Below are 5,880 nucleotides of genomic sequence, written 5' to 3' on the forward strand. Positions count from 1 at the left end.
GATATGGCAGAACCAGACTCAGATATGGAATTATCAGACTGAGAATTTAAAATAGCTACAATTAATATGCTAAGCATTCTCAGGGAAAAAGTAGACAAATACAAGAAAAGGTAGGTAATGTAAGCAGAGAGATGAAAACTTTAAGAAAGAATCAAAAGAAAATGCTAGAAATCAAAAACACTATAAGAGAAATGATGAATGTATTTGATGGATTCACTCATAAAGAATCGGTGAACTTGAAGATAGATCAATAGAAACTTCCAAAACTGAAATTCAAAAGGAAAAAAAATGAATGAAAAAGACTGAACAGAATATTCAAGAACTGTGGGACAATTACAAAAAGTGTATATACATGTAATATCAATACCAAAAGGAGAAGAAAGAAAGGAACAGAAGAAATATTTGAAGTTTTAAAGGCTAAGAATATAAAGCAGAAACTAACACACCATTGTAAAGCACTTATACTCCAATAAAGTTGTTAAAATAAATAAATAAAGGCTGAGGATTTTCCAAAAATGAAAGACAGACACCAAACCACACATCCAGGAAGCTCAGAGCACAACAAACAGGATAAATGCCCAAAATTTGATATCTAGGCATATCATATTCAAACTGCAGGAAATCAAAGACAAACAGAAAATCTTGAAAGAAGCCAGAGAAAATAATGTCTTACCAACAGAGGAATAAGAACAATTAAATCGAACTTATCTTCAGAAACCATCCAAGCAAAAAGAGAATAAAGTAAAATATTTGAAGTATTGCTGACTGTGAGGATGGCGGAGAGGGGGAAGCTAATTGTGGTGATGGGAGACGAGGACACGGTGACTGGCTTCCTGCTGGGTGGCATAGGGGAGCTTAACAAGAACCACCACCCTAATTTCCTGGTGGTGGAGAAGGATACTACCATCAATGAGACGGAAGACACTTTCCGGTGGTTTCTAAATCGGGAGGACATCGGCATCATCCTCATCAACCAGTACATTGCAGAGAGGTGCAGCATGCGCTCGATGCCCACCAGTGCTTCACTGCAGCGCTACTGGAGATCCCGTCCAAGGAGCACCCCAATGATGCTGCCAAGGACCCCATCCTGCGCAGGGCCAGGGGCATGTTCATGGCCCACGACCTGCGCTAGGGGACTCCCCACAGTCATGCAGCCTCTCCCCAGGCTTGCCATCAGCCCTTCTCTAAGATTTGAGCCTCTGAGTTCCAATTCCCTGCCCCTTCCCACTCCACTGAGAGGCTTGGTGAGGTGCTTCCAGGTTGCTGGAGCTCTGCCATTGAAATCAAGGCTGGTTAGGGTTTAAACAAAAAAAGAAAAAGAGAGGAGACACAAATTACTGGTATCAGAAATGAAAGAGGAACCAGCTCTGCTAATCCCATGGACAGTAAAATGGTAATAAAAGAATACAGTAGACCCTTGAACAACAGAGGTTTGAACTACAGAAGTCCATTTATACACAGGTTTTTTTTTCAATAAATACTACAACACTATATGATCCACAGTTGGTTGAGTCCTTGGATGCAGAACCATGGATACGGAGGGCCTACTATAAAGTTATGCGTGGATTTTTTACTGCAGAAGGAGTCTGTGGCCCTAACCACCACATCGTTTAAGCGTCAACTGTATTTTGAACTCTACACCCACAAATTTGATAAAAGGTGAAATGGACCAATTCTTTGAAAGACACCATCTACCAAAACTCACACAAGGGGAAATAGGCAATCTGAGTAGACTTACAACTATTAAAGAAATTGAAATCAATAATTAATAACCTTCCAAAATAGCAAGGACCAGGTCCAAATGGTTTCACTATTGAATTTCACCAAACATCTAAGAAACAAATGATACCAGTTCTCTGCAATCTGTTCCAAAAAATAGATGCAGTGTGAACACCTCGTAACTCATTTTATGAGGTCAGCATTATCTAATACCAAACCCAGGCAAAGACATTACAAGAAAGGAAAACTACCAATCAATATCTCTCATGAACATAGATTCAAAAATCCTCAGCAAAATATTAGGAAATAAAATTCAACGATGTATAAAAAGGATTATACACCACAACCAAATGTGTATTCCAGGTATCCAAGGGTAGTTCAAAATTTTAAAGTCAATTAATGTAATTCATTACATCAACAGGCTGAAGCAGAAAAATCATACGATCATATTAGTGGATGCAATAAGAACATTCAACAAGATACAACACCCTTTCATGATAAACTCTCAGTAAACTAGAAATGGAGGGGAAATTTTTTCAACTTGATAAAGAACATCTTCAAAAAGACTGCAATTAATATCATAATGGTGAAAAACTAGATACTTTCCCCCCTAAGATGGGGAACAAGGTAAGGACGTCCCCTCTCACTACTCTTTATCAAAATTGTACAGTACAATTATAAATTGTACTGTAAACCCTATGTAATGTAATAAAAAAACACAAGAAAAGGAAGGAAAATTTAGAAGAGGGAGTAAAACTGTCTTTGTTTGCAGGTGATGTTATTGTCTATATAGAAAAATCTCAAAAAATTGACCAAAAAACCCCTTCTGGAACTAATAAGCAATTATTGCACAGATGCAGGATTCAGGGTTAATATAAGAAAGTCTATTGTTTCCTATATATCGGCAGCGAACATTTGGAATTTGAGTATAAAAAGTAAAATACCATTTACATTAGAAGCAAAAAAATTAAAATACTTAGGTATGAATCTAACAAAATTTTATAAGGTCTATATAAGGAGAACTACAAAACTGATGAAAGAAATCAAAGATCTAAATAAATGGAGAGATATTCCATGTTCTTGGATAGGAAGACTCGATATTGTTGAGACGTTAGTTATTCCTAACATAATCTATAGGTTCAACACAATCCCAGTGAAAATCCCAGAAGTTTACTTTGTGGATACCAACAAACTGGTTCTAAAGTTTATATGGAAAAGCAAAAGTTCCAGAATAACCAATTCAACACTGTAAAGGAACACAGTTGGGGGACTGGCAGTACTCTAGTTCAAGACTTACTCTAAAGCCACAGTAATCATGACAGTGTGGTGTTGTTAAAAGAATAGACAAATCAGCTTAATGGACCAAAAACCCCAGAAATAAACCCACACAAATATGAGCAACTAATTGTTGACAAAGGAGCAAAGGAAATCCAGTGGAAAAGGATAGTCTTTTCAACAAATGGGGCTTAACAACTGCCATTCATATTCAAGAAAATGAATCTAGACACTGACCTTATATCTTTTAAGAAAAGTGACTCAAAATCAATCATAGACCAAAATGTAAAATGCAAAAATATAAAACTTATAAAAAAATAAAACGATAACAGAAGAGAAAATCTAGGTGACCTTGTGTTTGACAATGAGTTTTTAGATACAATACTAAAAGCATGCTCCATGAAAGAAAAAATAGCTAGGTTAGAGGTCATTGAAGTGAAAAACTTCTGCTCTGCAAAAGACACTCTGTTAAGAGAATGCAAAGACAAGGCACAGCCAGGGAGAAAATATTTACAAAAGCATATCTGATAGAGGACTTGTATCCAAAACATATAAAGAGCACTTAAACCTCAACAACAACAACAACAAAATGAACAACCCAATTTAAAAGCTGGCAAAAGATCTAATCAGCTTACCAAAGTAGACATACAGATAGCAAATATGGCACATATGAAAAGATGCTGCACATCATACGTCATTAGAGAATTGTAAATTAAAACATCAATAAGATACTACTACACACCTATTAGAATGGCCAGAATCCAAAACTCTGACAGCATCAAATGCTGGTGAGGATATGGAGCAACAGGAGTTCTCATTCATTGCTGGTGGAGATATAAAATGGTACAGCCACTTTGGAAGATAGTTTGGAAATTTCTTACAAAGCTAAACATAGTCTTGCCATATTTTAGCATTCGTGCTCTTTGGGATTTATCCAAATACATTGAAAATTATGTCCACATAAAAACCTACACAGGAATGTTTATAGAAGATTTATTCATAAATGTCAAAATTGGAAGGAACCAAGATGTCTTTCAGTAGGTGAATGGATAAACAAATTGTGATGCAGTCATGCATGCAATAGAATATTATTCTGTGATAACAAGAAATGAGGTATCAAGCCATGAAAAAAAAAATGGCAGAAACAAGCATAGTGTTACCTGAAAGAAGCCAATCTGAGGGAATTTCCTGGTGGTCCAGTGGTTAAGACTCCGTGCCTCCACTGCAGGGAGTCCAGGTTCAATCCCTGGTCGGGGAAGTAATCCTGCAAGCCACACAGCACAGCCAAACAAAACAAAGCAGAAGAAGCCAATCTGTAAAGGCTATATATACTGTATAATTCCACCTGCAGTTAAGTCCCCTACATATGAACAAGTTCCATTCCGAGAGCACGTTGTAAGTCCAGTTTGTTCCTAAGTCCAACAAAGTTGGCCTAGGTACCCAACTAACACAATCGGCTATATAGTGCTGTACTGTAATAGGTTTCTAATACGTTTGCATCTTTGAAAGTTCGCAACTTGAAGGTTCGTATGTAGGGGACTTACTGTATATGACATTCTGGAAAAGGCAAAACTATGGAAACAAAAAGATCAGTGGTTGCCAGGTGCTGAAGAAAGGGGGAAGGAGGAATAGTTGGAGCATAGGGAATTTTTTTAGAGCAGTGAAACGCTTCTGTATCAGAGAGAGAGAGGAAGGGGAGGGAGGAAGGAAGGAGAAACAATTTGTATAGATCAGCATTTTCTAATAGCATTTCCTACATTAATGGACATGTTCTATATCTGTGCTGTCCAGTATGAGAGCCACATGTGACTACTGAACATTCGAGAGGTGGATAGTGCAGCTAAAGAACTGAATTTTAAATTTTATTTAATTTTTATTCATTTAAATTTAAATAGTCACATGTGGCTAATGGCTACTGTGTTGAACAGCACAAGTATATATACTTTTCTCAATTGAGAAAATTCAGTGTTGAAAAACATCTTTTGGGTAAGTCATTTTTGAGAGTCTACTACACTTAAAATACTAACTTTAAATATTCTGCATATTAAAAGAAGTAAAATCTGTGCTCCTCCTCCTGGAAATTTATTTGAGGGGAAATGCATGAACAATTAAGTAACAACTGAAATGTGACCTATGAAATGTAACCTCTACACATAACCTACAGACACTACTTTCAACTGTAAGTGTGAGGATATAAAGAAACTTAATTATAAGGATAGAAGTGAAAAGAGGTTAATAAATAAATGAAGTCTTTAAAAGGAATGGAAAAAGAATATTATATGTGACCTAAAACCTGTCTTTATTCTCACCTACCAAAAAATTCTAGATATTAGTAGTGCCCTAGGAGGGTTTCAAGTAACATTTTGAGACATTCTTATTTTATTCATCCTGTCACAATTTGGACAGTTTGAGGCCTGTATTTTAATAAATGTCCATAGCTAGCTTAAAAATGTTCATTACTGGAGGAAAACTCAGCACTTGAATATGATCATCAGAAAATTTCAGAGAAGTTCCAGAATATCTATAGACTTCCCATTAATATGTTTAAATTTAAATGAAAAACACCTTATCTTCTGGGAAAACCTTAATTTCTAAAAGTTTAACACTTCTTAATGAAGTGCTAACAAGACATCAGTGTGGGTAACAGTGTGGCTCCAAAGTCGGCTTCTCATCAGAATCACTTGAGGCTAAAAAAAATGGTTCTGAAGAACCTAGGGGCAGGACAGGAATAAAGATGCAGACATAGAGAATGGACTTGAGGACACGAGGTGGGAGAAGGGTAAGCTGAGGCAAAGTGAGAGAGTGGCATGGACATATATACATTACCAAATGTAGACAGCTAGTGGGAAGCAGCCACATAGCACAAGGAGATCAGCTTGGTGCTTT

At 36.6% G+C, this 5,880-nt stretch overlaps 1 pseudogene; it reads left to right on the forward strand.

The window, feature by feature from the left end:
• Positions 1-773: 773 nt before the first annotated feature.
• On the forward strand, positions 774-1,132 carry LOC114905631 (annotated as a pseudogene).
• The last annotated feature ends 4,748 nt before the right edge of the window (positions 1,133-5,880 follow it).

Source organism: Monodon monoceros, unplaced genomic scaffold (genome assembly GCF_005190385.1).
Source record: "Monodon monoceros isolate NGI ecotype Baffin Bay Population unplaced genomic scaffold, NGI_Narwhal_1 Super_Scaffold_22, whole genome shotgun sequence".
NCBI classification, from domain to species: Eukaryota; Metazoa; Chordata; class Mammalia; order Artiodactyla; family Monodontidae; genus Monodon; species Monodon monoceros.